Genomic DNA, 431 nt, shown 5'->3' on the forward strand with positions numbered 1-431 from the left:
AGCTCATGCCAACTGTTTTCAAAAGGAGCTTTGTTCTCAGATGATCCATTAATTGAAGTATCACTGAAGAATTTGGGAAAAAATTCAACTTTAGTTATAGAACTTCTTAGTGTGTGTTTTTTTATTTGTTTGTTTGTTTGTTTGTTTTATTTTTTTATTGGTTGTTCACAACGTTACAAAGGGATGTGTTTGTTTGTTTTTTGATTCCTTCACTCCTCCCCTCATGCCTCCAAACACATTCTTCCTCTTCTCACTGCCAGGGTGACTTCAGAAGATTCTGTAACAAGTTCTCAGATGCCCATTGTGTAGTAACAATGGATTCCAACAAGGACCTGCGGATTCTGTCCTCCCCTGCTTTCCTGAGTGGAAGGCTATCCCCTGCCCAGGCCTGCAAGCTTGCTAGGCACTAAAAACCCCAGCAAGAACTCTTC

This window comes from Spermophilus citellus (assembly GCF_964194105.1).
Source record: "Spermophilus citellus genome assembly, chromosome: 1".
NCBI lineage: Eukaryota > Metazoa > Chordata > Mammalia > Rodentia > Sciuridae > Spermophilus > Spermophilus citellus.